Here is a 17,165-nt window from a genome sequence, read left to right on the forward strand (position 1 = left end):
TTTTTTTTGCGGCAGGCTGCCTAGCGGTTTGAGAGGTGAGCCAGCAACCGGGGTGTTGCCAGGTCATATATCTCGTGTCTGACAAGACAAATCTGTCTGGAAGTGAGCTGGCAACCGGAGTGCTGCTGCACTGTAAAAAAATAATCTGTCTGTAAATCACATAATAATAGTATTACACATAACAGAACTGAATAGCATATTATAACGTTACTGTAAGATAAATAAAAAAAAACACCACTGCATTGTTCTCTTATGCAGCCAAAAGCCAAAAATACATAGGCTTTGCTGCAGTTTAATACCATCCGCTCTAAAAAAATCATTCACTGTTAGGAATGTAAAGATTAACCGATCATATCAGTCCCTGGTCCAAATGTTTAAGATGTGAGTGCATCTTGTGGCAGGAGACCAACCAATCCAATAGCTTTCATCAGTCAGAAAATGTATTCAAATGTTCCGAAATGCCGGGTTCACAACTTTGTTGTTGCTCATATTACTTTCTTGTTACCTTGTGAAAATACCTCATCTTTTGTCGAACTAAACATGTAACTGTAACAGTCATTGATCAACAAGCCATTTTTCATGCCAAACAACCCTGGCAATATCAGTAGCCTAGTCAAACTGCACAATGCACTGATTTGAGCGCCTGTCCAACAGCGGGTAGGCTGCGCGTCACCTTTAGCATTCAAATGTTTGTAAAATAGCTTGCTCAATATCAGGCTTTATTAGTTAGGTTGTTAGGTTATTGTTTTTACTTTGTGGCAGGCTGACTACCTGTTATGCGAGTGCAGCAAGGAGCCAAGGTAAGTTGCTAGCTAGCATTAAACTTATCTTATAAAAAAATAATCAATCTTAACATAATCACTAGTTAACTACACATGGTTGATGATATTACTAGTTTATCTAGCTTGTCCTGCGTTGTATATAATCAATGCGGTGCCTGTTAATTAATTTAGCATTGAATCACATCCTACTTTGCCAAACGGGCGATGATTTAACAAGCGCGTTCGCGAAAAACAAGCACTGTCGTTGAAACCAATGTGTAACCATAAACATCAATGCCTTTCTTAAAATCAATACACAAGTATATATTTTTAAACTTGCATATTTAGTTAATATTGCCTGCTAACATTAATTTCTTTTAACTAGGGAAATTGTGTCACTTTTCTTGCGTTCTGTGCAGCAGAGTCAGGGTTTATGCAGAAGCTTGGGCCACCTGGCTCATTGCGAACTGTGTTAAGACCATTTATTCCTAACAAAGACCGTAATTAATTTGCCAGAATTGTACATAATTATGACATAACATTGAAGGTTGTGCAGTTTAACAGCAATATTTAGACTTAAGGATGTCACACATTAGATAAAATACGGAACGGTTCCATATTTCACTGAAATAATAAACGTTTTGTTTTCGAATTGATACTTTCTGGATTTGACCGTATTAATGACCTACCGCTCGTATTTCTGTGTTTATTATATTAAAATTAAGTATATGATTTGATATAGCAGTCTGACTGAGTGGTGGTAGGCAGCAGCAGGCTCGTAAGCATTCACTCAAACAGCACTTTCCTGCATTTGCCAGCAGCTCTTCGCTGTGCTTCAAACACTGCGCTGTTTATGACTTCAAGCCTATCAACTCCTGAGATTAGGCTGGCAATACTAAAGTACCTATTAGAACATCCAATAGTCAAAGGTATATGAAATGCAAATGGTATAGAGAGAAATAGTCCTTTAATAACTACAACCTAAAACTTCTTACCTGGGAATATTGAAAACTCATGTTAAAAGGAACCACCAGCTTTCATATGTTCTGAGCAAGGAACTTGAAGTTCGTTTTTTTACATTGCACATATTGTACTTTTGCTCTCCAACACTTTGTTTTTGCATTATTTAGACCAAATTGAATATGTTTCATTATTTATCCAAGACTAAATGTATTTTATTTATGTATTATATTAAGTTAAAGTAAGTGTTCATTCAGTATTGTTGTAATTGTCATTATTACAAATATATATATAAAAATCGGCCGATTAATGGCATCGGCTTTTTTTGGTCCTCCAATAATGGTATAGGCTTTGAAAAATCATAATCGGTCGACCTCTAATTGTAAATTGTTTCACCAATATAAAGAAGCCTAAGCAACCGCCTGAGACACAAATCCCACGCGTTTTGCCTGCCACTCATCCCTCTCCCTCTGCTGGCCTGCCTGCTCGGTCTCTTTGCTAATGATTCAAGTGTGTGTTCAGTCTTCGGTCTGTTCATTCAATCAAAGTGATTTATAAAGCCTTTTTATATCAGCTGATGTCGCAAAGTGCTGTACAGAAACCCAGCCTAAAACCCCAAACAGCAAGCAATGCAGATGTAGAAGCGCGGTGGCTAGGAAATACTCGCTAGAAAGGACTAACATCCATCACTCGGCAACCAGAACTGCCAATAAAATACTATTGAGATGCTGCTCTGCGCAGCCTGCCTGCCTGTTGCCTGCGCGCATACCAATCTCTTAAAGTACTTTAAAGTTTGTTAAAAGCCATGACTTACCAAGAAATTTAGTAGAAATAAAACGCATCTAGCTACCATACCATAAAAAAAGCATACAAATGAACACGGCAGCACATCATTCAGCGATGTTTATTGTTGTCAGGGAAAAAGCATAATTCTACTGTCACTTTTTTTAATGGTCTGAAAAGTTACCAATTGTCGCTATTGACATGTTACTGTAGCTGCGTTTTATGTCTGTAAAGGCGTGCGTAAGATATAATTTAACTGCCCGGCCCTAGCAGTCATACATACGTAATATAATTATTCCGCATTGTGAATTGATGTGGAATTGTAAGATTTTTTTCTTATCGTATTAATGAAAACATGATACAAAACATGTCTGTTTATATCCATTTGTCACATCCCTGCTATATTTCCGATCCAAAGTGTGCGGACAAAAAGCAAACGTTTCCCCCCTTATCTGATAGGGGGGTGGTAGATACCCAGTTTCCCTCAAGGCTCAGCTCAGGTGCCTACATACACCATAGACATTTACACTGAGTATACCAAACATTAGGAACACCTAATAATGAGTTGCAACCCCCCACCCCATTTTGCCAACGGAACAGCCTCGATTATTCAGGGCATGGACTCAACATTTTTAAAAGTATATATTTTTCCATATAGGGAGATACTTGGCCAGTTGTACAACTGAATGCATTCAATTGAAATGTGTCTTCCGCATTTAACCCAAACCCTGCCATAATCAACTTCCACATCGTCAGCACCCAGGGAACAGTGGGTTAACTGCCTTGCTCAGGGGCAGAACAACATATTTTTACCTTGTCAGCTCAGGGATTCAATCCAGCAACCTTTCGGTTACTGGCCCAACGCTCTAACCACTAGATATAGACACACCCTATGTGTTTTCATAAAATCATCTATATGCATTGAACTTGTTTGATGTTTAAAGCTTATATTTTGATGAAATAAGACAAATGCCTCAAGAGGGCGCCAGAGATCTAGATAACAGAAGTGAGAAAAAAACTTCACCTGACCCAACTCCCGCTTTCGCTGTTTCTGCCATTCATTTCTCTCCTGAAATTTCCGGTAATAGGCTACACAAGGAGTCGGCAACCTTAAATAGAATGCCAATTTATCTTACAATTTCTACCGCTCTACATACCAGTTATGGTTTTCATATGCACATTTTGGTGAAACCGTTTAATATAATTCATATTCAAAAAATGTGTAATGTGGTTAATCAAAATTTTATGCAAATGAAAATTATACAAACCAAAAAACGAACTTCCATTGCCTAACTATGTAAAAATAGATACATCCAACAAATCAAAACATTGTGGCCTGAAGGTAGAAAATATCCGTATTAAAAATAAATATCTTATAAATCACATCAGCTGCGCTTGGCCTGTCTGCAAGAAGCTTGATACATTGCATCAACTATTGTAGCACTTGTTACTTGGTCTGGTGCAAAGCTCATGCTAGCAAACTTGCAACATTGTAGAAAATATTCTGGGCCCTCAGATTCCAGTGCCAGTGAGCTCTGGACAGACACTGCTTTAGGCTATTTTGCGCAAGGGATAAGAAGTTGACCTGTTTTATGAAGTTTCCACCGGATCAGATTATTGAGTATTTATCCCCTTTCATGCTGAATGGCAATCAAAAGCGAGACAGCTGGAAAGTTTTGTTTCAAATAGGCTATGTTGAGGAACTATTGAATTCTCAATGGATGTAAAAACGGACTTTGTTTACTTGCTGTTTCAGGCGAAGAAAAAGTACTTTGAGAAGCCCTACAGTGATTGTGAGTTATGACAATCAGAAATCGTATCAGATCCCCAAATGGGCACATTTATAGGCCTATGTTTGCGCACAGACCAGGTCGACTAGTCCTACTTCTATGCGGTACTTAGGTGCATGTCCTTACTCAAGATTGACAGGAGCTCTCCAAACAAAAGGCCAGTGTGCCATCCCCACGGCCGCAGCAGTGGATTAGTGTACTCAGACATGTGTGAATCAGACAGGTGTCTCGTGTGCCATAATTCTTTTTGAAATATATTTGCCACTGCTCCTTAAAAAAAATCTTGATCGACCAACAGCCTATCAACCAAACAATTGAACAGTTGACTAAATGTGGTCAGCCCTAAAATATGGACATGTGCAGAACGCGATCCGCACATGCGCAGAAGCGTATTTTACTTTCGGTTTTGTACACCACCTTAAAACAGCTGAAAATACTATATTGTTTTGTAATTGATAACATATTTCACATCGGTTTAGATGGTACAATGATTCTCTACACTCTGAGTGCTTATTTTGTCACAAACTGAAATTAGGCAAATTATTAGAATTTTAGCAATCAGGAAATGAAGGAGCGATTTCTGCACATTGGACCTTTAAGTTACACAGAACAAAAATATAAACGGTACATGTTTCATGAGCTGAAATGAAATGTTCCAGAAAATTTCCAGATGCACAAAAAGCTTATTTCTCTCAAAGTTTGTGCACATCTGTTTAGTGAGCATTTCCCCTTTGCCAAGATCATCCTTCCACCTGACAGGTGTGGTTTATCAAGAAGCTGATGAAAACAGCATAATCATTGCATAGGTGTACGTTGTGCTGGAGACAATAAAAGGCCACTCTAAAATGTGATGTCACAGATGTCTCAAGTTTTGAGGGAGCCCACAATTGGCATGCTGACTGCAGGAATGCCCAGCAGAGCTATTGCCAGAGAATCTAATGTTCATTTCTCTACCATAAGTGGCCTCCAACATCGTTTTAGAGAATTTGGCAGTACTTCCAACCGGCCTCATGATCCTGGTTTCAACTGTACCAGGCACCTGGCAGACAGCATGTATGGTGTCGTGTAAGCGAGCGGTTTGCTGATGTCAACGTTGTGAACAGAGTGCCCTGTGGTGTTGGGGTTATGGTATGGGCAGGCATAAACTGTGAACAATGAACACGATTGCATTTTATTGATGGCATCTGTGAACAACAGATGCATATCTGTATTCCCAGGCATGAAATCAATAGATTAGGGCCTAATGAATTCATTTCAATTCACTGATTTCCTTATGTGAACTGTAACTAAGAAAAACTGTTGAAATTGTTGCATTTTGTTCAGTATATTTACAACATAAAACTTGCCTAGGTAAATACCTTATTTTTTCATAACCATATGGGTGGTGATGTCACTTCATTACTGTAGGTATTGAACACAGCAATACTTTGTGTTAGGTTAATTGAATGGGTCTAGGCAACAAGTTTCCACAAAAACATTTTAGTTAGTGTGGTATCAAATCCTAGATTCCATTGCCTGCTTTCTGCACTTGAGCAATGCACTTTACTGCTCCACTGACACCCAGTGTGGCAGCCCCCTGCTCCAACCTCACCAACCTGTGTATTGATGTGTGTCTTTCAGAGGGGTTGGATTCATGTGGAAGTGAGATTTCGTTGGTTGGTCCTTGTGTGAAATTGCTAATAAAGTAATCTTAATGTTAAAAGATAAATACCATTGTAAAGAAGCTGCATTGTGCAGGGGTTCTTCCCTGCCGTTTGACATCCATTTTCCAGCAGAACTGTGATTTTCTCCAGAGGGAACACCTCCATATCCAGGGTCTTTCCTGCACATTTCACATAGACAATGAACGTGTCCACATCCTCAATGTTATCATTTACCTTAATGAAAAGGGCATACGTAAATATTTAATACAATTCTGTGGCATTATTGTATATTTATAGTATGAAGAATACAATATAAATCTTTTCTCCAAACGATTTGAGTGCGCACATGTAGATATTCTGTGTTGAGCAGTTAACAAATCAATAGTTACTCCTATATACTTAATTTAGAGTTATTAATGTAACTTTAGTTATTTCATAAATGTTGGCCTAGATGTTTAGATTTGTAATACATTGTAAGGCTGCTTGATGCGACTTTTGATCATTTAAAAAATAAACTTGAAAGGCCATGAGCTCTGCTTTGTTATTTGCGCAGGCTGTACACACTCCAATAGTCTCCCATTCACAATTTGACAAGCACTTGATAATGCCTTGACTTCAATGGCAGCATCCCCTTTGTGGCTGTATTGCACCCTAAAACAATCCTTGCCTTTTGCGGTCTGGAATGCTGTGTTTTGCCCTTCTTCCGGACTGAGCAGCACAATCCAAAGCGCCTCTCACTCACATGGCTCTCTGTCACATGATCGGGTCTTTCCACAGGCTACAAGTCAGACACATCAGGGACGCAACTACGCTTGTCCTTATCCAATTCCGAGGTGCATATTGAAGATATTGAAAGAACTGTCCACAATTACTTTTCGTCAGCCAACAAGATGAGTAGGCCTAACGAACAGCAAAAGCACTAGCCTATATCAATCTACTATCCCCATAGTAATTTGTGAGGTAAGAAATATAATTTGCCCTAGATAGATAGATTTTAGCTGATTAATTATGAAGTACGTTTCACAGTTTCGCTGCACAGGTTTTAGTGGACATTGGAAGTCTGAACGAGGCCTACAGCTAGGGAACCATTGTAGGTCCATAAGCCCAACGTTTGACTATAGCCTAGTTTTCAGTCAGAATCTGAACGTTTTTTTTGCTTTTATTTACCTTCCAGCTTTATACGAGTTAGACGAATGATAATCTTGTAGAATAAGTACCCTACAATTGTCCCAAGTCAGCATATATACCCATTTGATTTTTAAAAGCAAATTGACATTCATAAAATGATACAAAATATTACATGAAAAGTTATGTGTGTTTGTTACAACTCTGTGGTAATGGCTTGTAGTGTTTAATGTTTTTTTTCAGCACTGAGCACTTTTCAGGTCTGCTGAGCGCAAACTTGAATGCTGTGAAAGTTCTGTGCAAACTTCTGGTGTGCATTTACTGTGAACACTGAGGCAGTACCCACTTTATCTTGTTTTTAACAGTGGCTATTTGACCATAATGTAGGCCTACCAGAGTGGCCTACCATCAAAAACAATGGAGAAAATGCATCCATAACATTTTAACATGGAAAATAGCTGTTCTATCTTTCAGCCTACTGTTGCAGCCAATGTATGGTGTTTAATGTAGGCCTATGTTCCATGCAGGGCTTGACATTAACCTGTTTATCCATTTGTCCTTCAGACAAGGTCATGGCTGAAAATGTTGTTTAATGCAAAACCAGTTTACCCCTGGTTGGGACCCACCATTATACATCATTGGTTATGATCAAGTAGAAGCTTATGTACTGGTTGTTCAGTGATGCCGCTATAAAATAATGATGGTGTCGTGTATCTTATCTCACTTAGTGTTAACATAAAGATAAATATGAATGTTATATATTCTGCTTTCTTCAGCCATGATAGCATATACAGTAACAATAAGTTACGCGTTGACTTATTCTTCACAGGCACGACGAATAAGGTTGACTGAGCTTCCTCTTCGTAGATTGTAGTGTTGCACTGTTTTGCTCTCATTCAGAATTTCCCCTGCAGACAAGACATCACCAAGTCAACAACAGCATCACATCAAACAACAACAAAATCGATATCACATTAAGATAATCGGCGTACTGTTTTGAAGCACAAAGGATGTGTAATATGATTCAATACTGTGCGTGGTGGAGTTAAATCTATGTGGTTCCATAGTGTAGTGGTTATCACGTCTGCTTTACACGCAGAAGGTCCTGGGTTCGAGCCCCAGTAGAACCATGCTTTTTTGTGGCAGTAGCCAGGCAGTTTTAGAGGTGAGCTAACAACCTGAGGGTTGCCAGTTTTTATCTGGGATCTGACAGGAAATATCTGTCTAACACCATGCCCAAACCGGACACACGTGTGCGCGGAAGATTCTTTTTGCTAGTTTGCAGTTCCCAGCTAATTTGCCTATTTAGCTAGCCTGCTTGCTGTTGCTAGCTAATTTGTCCAAGGATATAAACATTGAGTTGTTATTTTACAAGAAATGCACAAGGTCCTCTACTCTGACAATTAATCCATACATAAATGCTCAACCAAATCTTTTCTAGTCATCTCTTCTCCTTCCAGGCCTTTTCATCTTTGGACTTTATATGGCGATTGGCATCTGACTTTCATAATATGGTGTATTACCACAACCGACCGACCTCAGTTCATCTTTCAATCACCCACGTGGGTATAACCAATGAGGAGCTGGCACGTGGGTTATATGCTTCCAAAGGCCATTGAGAAAATGGGAGAGGCAGGGCTTGCAGCGCGTTCTGCACCACAAATAGAAGCAACTTCTATTTTAGGGCTTGGCAATGCAGACGCTCGTTAGCGCACAGTGTGGGTGCAATGGTTGAATAACAAGTATGTGTACATGTATATTGCGACGCGAGCAGTGTGGTCAGCATGTAAGTGAGCTGGCAACACTTATTTTGTAAAAAATCTGTCTGCAAGATCACATAATAGTAGTATTCTACGTAACAGAAGTGAATATAATGACATAGTATAACTTTACTGTAAGACAAAAAAACACTGCATTTCTCTCTTATGTGGTCATAACTCAACATTGCACCGCTGGGAAAAATACACAGAGGCTATGCTGCAGTTTAACACCATTTGCAAAAAAATTCTAAGCAACACTGTAGGCTACTTCTAATCAACACTAGACAATTTCTAATCAACACTAGACAACTTCTAATCAACACTAGGCTACTTCTAAACAACACTGTAGTCTACTTCTAAACAACACTGTAGGCTACTTCTAAACAACACTGTAGGCTACTTCTAAACAACACTGTAGGCTACTTCTAATCAACACTGTAGGCTACTTCTAATCAACACTGTAGGCTACTTCTAATCAACACTGTAGGCTACTTCTAATCAACACTGTAGGCTACTTCTAGTCAACACTGTAGGCTACTTCTAATCAACACTGTAGGCTACTTCTAAACAACACTGTAGGATACTTCTAATCAACACTGTAGGCTACTTCTAATCAACACTGTAGGCTACTTCTAATCAACACTAGACAATTTCTAATCAACACTAGACAACTTCTAATCAACACTAGACAACTTCTAATCAACACTAGGCTACTTTTAATCAACACTGTAGGCTACTTCTAAACAACACTGTAAGCTACTTCTAAACAACACTGTAGGCTACTTCTAAACAACACTGTAGGCTACTTCTAATCAACACTGTAGGCTACTTCTAGTCAACACTGTAGGCTACTTCTAATCAACACTGTAGGCTACTTCTAAACAACACTGTAGGATACTTCTAATCAACACTGTAGGATACTTCTAATCAACACTGTAGGCTACTTCTAATCAACACTGTAAGCTACTTCTAAACAACACTGTAGGCTACTTCTAAACAACACTGTAGGCTACTTCTAATCAACACTGTAGGCTACTTCTAGTCAACACTGTAGGCTACTTCTAAACAACACTGTAGGCTACTTCTAAACAACACTGTAGGATCCTTCTAATCAACACTGTAGGCTACTTCTAATCAACAATGTAGGCTACTTCTAATCAACACTAGACAATTTCTAATCAACACTAGACAACTTCTAATCAACACTAGGCTACTTTTAATCAACACTGTAGGCTACTTCTAAACAACACTGTAAGCTACTTCTAAACAACACTGTAGGCTACTTCTAAACAACACTGTAGGCTACTTCTAAACAACACTGTAGGCTACTTCTAAACAACACTGTAGGCTACTTCTAATCAACACTGTAGGCTACTTCTAATCAACACTAGACAATTTCTAATCAACACTAGACAATTTCTAATCAACACTAGGCTACTTTTAATCAACACTGTAGGCTACTTCTAAACAACACTGTAAGCTACTTCTAAACAACACTGTAGGCTACTTCTAAACAACACTGTAGGCTACTTCTAATCAACACTGTAGGCTACTTCTAATCAACACTGTAGGATACTTCTAAACAACACTGTAGGATACTTCTAATCAACACTGTAGGCTACTTCTAATCAACACTAGACAATTTCTAATCAACACTAGACAACTTCTAATCAACACTAGGCTACTTTTAATCAACACTGTAGGCTACTTCTAAACAACACTGTAAGCTACTTCTAAACAACACTGTAGGCTACTTCTAAACAACACTGTAGGATAATTCTAATCAACACTGTAGGATACTTCTAATCAACACTGTAGGATACTTCTAATCAACACTGTAGGCTACTTCTAATCAACACTGTAGGCTACTTCTAAACAACACTGTAGGCTACTTCTAAACAACACTGTAGGATACTTCTAATCAACACTGTAGGATACTTTTAATCAACACTGTAGGCTACTTCTAAACAACACTGTAAGCTACTTCTAAACAACACTGTAGGCTACTTCTAAACAACACTGTAGGATACTTCTAATCAACACTGTAGGATACTTCTAATCAACACTGTAGGCTACTTCTAATCAACACTGTAGGCTACTTCTAATCAACACTGTAGGCTACTTCTAATCAACACTGTAGGCTACTTCTAAACAACACTGTAGGCTACCTCTAAACAACACTGTAGGCTACTTCTAAACAACACTGTAGGCTACTTCTAAACAACACTGTAGGCTACTTATAAACAACACTGTAGGCTACTTCTAATAAACACTGTAGGCTACTTCTAATAAACACTGTAGGCTACTTCTAAACAACACTGTAGGCTACTTCTAAACAACACTGTAGGCTACTTCTAAACAACAGGGTAGGCTACTTCTAAACAACACTGTAGTATACTTCTAAACAACACTGTAGGCTACGTCTAATCAACACTGTAGGCTACTTCTAAACAACACTGTAGGCTACTTCTAAACAACACTGTAGGCTACTTCTAATAAACACTGTAGGCTACTTCTAATAAACACTGTAGGCTACTTCTAATAAACACTGTAGGCTACTTCTAAACAACACTGTAGGCTACTTCTAAACAACACTGTAGGCTACTTCTAAACAACACTGTAGGCTACTTCTAAACAACACTGTAGGATACTTCTAAACAACACTGTAGGCTACGTCTAATCAACACTGTAGGCTACTTCTAAACAACACTGTAGGCTACTTCTAAACAACACTGTAGGCTACTTCTAAACAACACTGTAGGCTACTTCTAAACAACACTGTAGGATACTTCTAAACAACACTGTAGGATACTTCTAAACAACACTGTAGGATACTTCTAAACAACACTGTAGTCTACTTCTAAACAACACCGTATAACTCAAGAAAATCTAAATGCATATCCCCATGAAACTGATTGAGATCAAATGGTTGGTATGCAGATGCTGGATGGGTGTTTCACCGGTAAAACTTGAATTATAATTCACGATTGAATGCAATGCTGTTTTTGTCGTAGAGTAAGGTTATACTATGCTATTATACTGAACAAAAACATAAACATGCAACAATTTCCAAGATTTTACTGAGTTACAGGAATTTAAATAAATAAATTAGGCCATAATCAAATCAAATGTTATTGTTCACATGTGCTAAATACAACATACCTTACAGTGAAATGCTTATGTACAAGCCCTTAACCAACAATGCAAATTTAAGAAAAATAAGGGGTAAGGTATTTACTAAAATGAAAAATGAAAAATGGATACCTATTAGAAAAAGGCATCAAAATGGGCCTCAGGATCTCATCACAGTATCTCTGTGCACTCAAATTGCCATCGATAAAATACAATTGCGTTCATTGTCCCTAGCTTATGCCTGCCCATATTATAACCCCACTACCACTATAGGGCAATCTGTTCACAACATTGGCATCAGCAAACCCATTGTCCACACAACGCCATACACGTACGTGGTCTGGGGTTGCATGGCCTGTTGGACGTACTGCCAAATTCTCTAAAACGACGTTGGAGGCCGCTTAAGTTAGAGAAATGAAGTCAATTATCTGGCAACAGCATGCCAATTGTGCGCTCCCCCAAAACTTGAGACATCTGTGACAATGTGTTGTGTGACAAACTGCACATTTTAGAGTGACCTTTTATTGTCTCCAGCACAACGTGCACCTATGTAATGATCATGCTGTTTTCATCAGCTTCTTGATAAGCCACCTGTCAGGTGGAAGGATTATCTTGGCGAAGAAGAAATGCCCACTGAAAGGGATGTGCACAAAATTTGAGAGAAATAAGCTTTTTGTGCATCTGGAACATTTCTGGGATCTTATTTCAGCTCATGAAACATGGGACCAACACTACATGTTGCGTTTATATTTTTGTTCAGTGTATATTCTGTTATTTAATGTAGAATACTATCACGATGTGATCTTGCAGACATTGATTTAGCTTTGATGAACATCATTAAATGAGCACCATTGGCCTGAGTAGCCTGTTCTCCTCGTGTAAAGTGGACCCTAAATTCTGATGTTCCCTAGAACTAAATTCATGTTCAAGTAACTTCAATCGTTATAGTCACAATACATAATGCGATTTACTATCAAGTTCATGAAACACGAAACAGTTAAGTATTTACAACTTAATAAGATAACCATATGGGTGGTGATGTCACTTCATTACTGTAGGTATTGAACACAGCAATACTTTGTGTTAGGTTAATTGAATGGGTCTAGGCAATGAGTTTCCACAAAAAAAAAACATTTTAGTTAGTGTGGTATCAAATCCTAGATTCCATTGCCTGCTTTCTGCACTTGAGCAATGCACTTTACTGCTCCACTGACACCCAGTGTGGCAGCCCCCTGCTCCAACCTCACCAACCTGTGTATTGATGTGTGTCTTTCAGAGGGGTTGGATTCATGTGGAAGTCAGATTTCGTTGGTTGGTCCTTGTGTGAAATTGCTAATAAAGTAATCTTAATGTTAAAAGATAAATACCATTGTAAACAAGCTGCATTGTACAGGGGTTCTTCCCTGCCTTTTGACATCCATTTTCCAGCAGAACTGTGATTTTCTCCAGAGGGAACACCTCCATATCCAGGGTCTTTCCTGCACATTTCACATAGACATTGAACTTGTCCACATCCTCAATGTTATCATGAGCCTAAATGAAAAGGGCATACGTGAATATTTAATAACCATACATTTTTTTTTAGGACTGAATCATTTTTAAAAAAGGTAAAAGGTTAATTTAATTTGGGGATAGCCACCCGCTGTTTTAGTAATATAAAAATCATAAACCATAACAACATTTTTTGTACAAATATTTATCCAACCAGCTACTTTGGTCAGGGGAGAAAACCCCACTCCCATCAACACCATTTCCATGAGTTGGTCTTTGTTTCAGTCAAGTAAAAGTCAGAGGTACTTACATCAAAGGCACTTGGGGATCCCCCCATGATATTCCCTGTGTTAGTCTTATCACCTCGTGGCCCTGGTGACCTGAGTGGACAGTGTCAGGGGAAAATGATGTATTCACCTTATTTGTTGTATATGTAAAAATGATTTACTTAACGAACAGGAAGATATTTCTGTCCTGCTAATGCTGTGTTTTATGGTCTCCACTCTACCACCCTGCAGCTAGTCTGGGTGTTGAGGACATGGGTTCTACTAGAGATAGCTTGAAGCTGACAATTGACTTGTGTTGGTGATAAAAACCTAAAAGCTAGCATTCTATAGACATGATGTGGTGTGTGTGACTCGAGATAGAGAGAGCCTGGAAGAGCTAAGAACAATGCCTCATTGTCTCATCTTCTTAGCATCTGGGAAACTACCATCCAAGTCAAATACCATCCTGTGTAGATAACCAAGGTGGATTATGGGAAGGTTAGAAGTGACTGACTAAGCAATCTTGGTATCAGCTACATAAAAACTGTGCATCGTCTTTAAAGGCTAAACTCTCAGCCTAACAGTCAGTCAAGACTTGTGGGCTGACGGTCTCATTATTGCAATAATTAATCAATATTAAATAAAGATGATTGTTTGAAGAAATAACTAAGACCAAGTCTGTCTCAGTACTGAATTTGCATGACAACAGAAACCAATGTTCAAAGTGAAAGTAAAAGAGTCTATAAGGCTTAAACCAGAGTATTTCAGTCACACGCAGGTCAAATCTAATCTAATTTTATTGGTCACATACACATAGTTAGTAGATGTTAATGTGAGTGTAGCGAAATGCTTATGCTTCTAGTTCCGACTATGCAGTCATATCTAACAAGTAATCTAACAATTTCACAACAACTACCTTATACACACACTACCTTGTAAAGGGATATATATATATATATATATATATATATATATATATAGATATAGATATAGATGAGCAATGGCATGCGGCATAGGCAAGATGCAGTAGATGGTATAGAACAGTATATACATATGAGATGAGTAATGTAGAATATGTCAACATTATTAAAGTGGTGTTATTTAAAGTGACTGGTGATACCTTTATTAAGTCCATTTATTTAAGTGGCCAGAGATTTGAGTCTGTATGTTGGCACCAGCCTCTCCATGTCAGTGGTGGCTGTTTAACAGTCTGATGGCCTTGAGATAGAAGCTGTTTTTCAGTCTCTCGGTCTCTGATATTAATGATTGCCCTCACCTGTTTGTAACCTGTGTTGCAGACTTTGTGTTTTGATTGGATTGTCCCGCCTCGCTGTCTGAACACTCGGATTGAGGTTCAACATCGAAATCACCTGTCTTTGCCTTATCACATTGTTGCCATGGTGACCTGGGTGGAGATAAGGGAAGTTTAATTGTTGTGACAATTAAAGCTAGACAGACAGACAAGGGCGCTTATACTTTGGGGTTTAGGCAAGGTAACCGTATGTACTGTAGAGTCATTTGTAAATTTGATTGACTAGAGAGAGAGAGACTAGGCTCACCTGTCCGTAACCAATGTGTCCTGAGTGATCTCACTTCGAGGGACAACGGTGGTTTCCTCTGAATACTGGGACAAAACAGACAATATTTACTTCACTAATTGGTGACAAGTTAGTCATATTTCCTGATCATGTATCTCTTCATGAAAAGCAACAAATCATTCATTTCAATGTAAATCTTTATGCATTTTCAGATTCAATCCTACAGCCTAGTTAACTCCAGAAATGATCTAAGAGCAGAATAAACAGGGTAAGAATAGTGAAATGTAAGTTACTTACTTACCTCTGGGTAGAAATAACTGTAGATTGCTCCCATCTTGTCAATGTACGTTTGTCTGTCTATAGCTTCTTCTGAGTTGAGTGTCGTGTGCTGCCTCTACCTATTATATAGTTGAGCCCTTCCCCTCTTTCAGTTTACAGTATAGTTTACTTTCACTTTGTATCTGGAGATCAAACAAGTGAACTCGGTCGGAGACTCAACTAGGGCTGTGGTGGTCAAGAAATTTCATCAGCCGGTGATTGTCAAGCAAATAACTTTCGGTCTCACACTAATTGACCGTAATTAACAAACACATTTAGCATCTCCTGGCTCCCACACATAGCCTACAAGCCATTTTAAAAAGTTGAATAAATAAGTCCATGTAATATATCCTACACCTTCACAATAAATCCATGATTTATTTTAGACAGGTCTAAAGAAGCATGAAGTGAAGAAAATGTACTCTTTCAGAAGAAAAGTATAGCATGCTTTTAGGATAGCATTACACGGAACCCAAACCGGCTGCTATCGTGCATATATTTATTTTATTAATTTGGGGACAGGTCGCAAAGCATTAAACATGTATTGCAATTTAGCTAGCTAGCTTGCACTTGCTAGTATGAGGATTCTGTGTTATGCACTATAGCCCGTTACCATATATGTGATTGAACATTATCTGCTGTTGGCTTGCGTGGATGTATGTGTTATGCAACATAGCTGACTTGAAACATTGTTAACAGTTTCAGGGCCATGGGCCTTTCTCATGATGTAAAAATACAGAATATCATGAAGACAGGAACTGTGCAATGAGTTGGGGGGAGGCACATTCAGAACGTAGTGTTGCGAGAACAAACAGTCTTTTGTTAGATAACAGGAGTCAGGTGCATGATAACTGTATATTCTACACAGCTACAATGACTGACCGCTGAAGCGCTTAGGGGGCTGGGACCAGCCTCTGCGCCAACAATCAACGATAGGCTGGGTGAGTCTAAACCACTACCAGTCTCTACTCTGACAGGCCGGCTCGGAAGCAGGAACTACCTCTGTCAGAGTATATTTATAATATCTTTGTCAGGAACAAGTCAGTTCTCTGTTTGCCCTGCGAGGTGGGATAGAGAGCCCGTACATACGAAAACTGCATTTACCACTTATTGCTTATAACAAATACATAGTACACAATCGGTGACTCATTGTCATATTTATCCTGATACCAGATTCGAATTGACACAACCCTAACACTAGCTAACGTTAATTTGTCCTATTTAGCTAGCTTGCTGTTGCTAGCTAATTTGTCCAGGGATATAAACATTGAGTTGTTATTTTACCTGAAATGCACAAGGACCTCTACTCCGACAATTAATCCACACATAAAACGGCCAACCAAATCGTTTCTAGTCATCTCTCCTCCTTCCAGGCTTTTTCATCTTTTAATTTATATGGTGATCGCATCTAAACTTTCTAAACTTTCATTGTATTACCACGACTACCGGCAAAACAGTTAGTCTTTCAATCACCCACATGGGTATAACCAATGAGGAGACGGTACGTGGGTACCTGCTTCTATTAACCAATGAGGAAATGGGAGAGGCAGGACTTGCAGCGCGATCTGCGTCAGAAATAGGAATGAGATCTATATGAA

At 38.8% G+C, this 17,165-nt stretch overlaps 1 non-coding gene across 1 annotated transcript; it reads left to right on the forward strand.

Moving 5' to 3' along the window:
• The first annotated feature begins 8,119 nt into the window (after window positions 1–8,119).
• trnav-uac lies at window positions 8,120–8,192 on the forward strand. Its single transcript has one exon. It is a non-coding gene; the product is annotated as a tRNA-Val (tRNA).
• Window positions 8,193–17,165: the final 8,973 nt, after the last annotated feature.

This window comes from Oncorhynchus gorbuscha, linkage group LG21 (genome assembly GCF_021184085.1).
Source record: "Oncorhynchus gorbuscha isolate QuinsamMale2020 ecotype Even-year linkage group LG21, OgorEven_v1.0, whole genome shotgun sequence".
Lineage (NCBI taxonomy): Eukaryota > Metazoa > Chordata > Actinopteri > Salmoniformes > Salmonidae > Oncorhynchus > Oncorhynchus gorbuscha.